The following is a 348-nucleotide window of genomic DNA, read 5'->3' as shown; positions in this document are numbered from 1 at the left end:
GCAGAGAACAGTTGTATGGAACTGTGACCTGGGATTTGGTCACCTAGCGCAGCAGATTATGGACCTAATTAAGGTGGCAGAGGGGAGCCACTGAAGGTGTGAGAGGTGCTCAAGGCTCAGGTCAAGGGAGGGGGTCTTACTGGGAATCCCTGTGCATCACATAACTGAACCCGTGTAATTGCAGGATCGGGTCTAAGTCCTGGGAGACTTTCTTCAGCTTGAGGCTCAGAAACTAAAGGGAAGTTGCTGCAAAGAGACAGGAGTGACTTTATGCCCACAGCAGTAGTGATTGAGCTCAGGAGGTGCTGAACTACATCCCAGCACATTTAAACTTTAGAGACAGGATCA

This window comes from Chinchilla lanigera, unplaced genomic scaffold, assembly GCF_000276665.1.
Source record: "Chinchilla lanigera isolate Chin_1 unplaced genomic scaffold, ChiLan1.0 scaffold00085, whole genome shotgun sequence".
In the NCBI taxonomy this organism is placed as follows: Eukaryota; Metazoa; Chordata; class Mammalia; order Rodentia; family Chinchillidae; genus Chinchilla; species Chinchilla lanigera.
The sequence above is the reverse complement of the archived record's forward strand: the minus strand, read 5'-3'. Positions refer to the sequence as shown.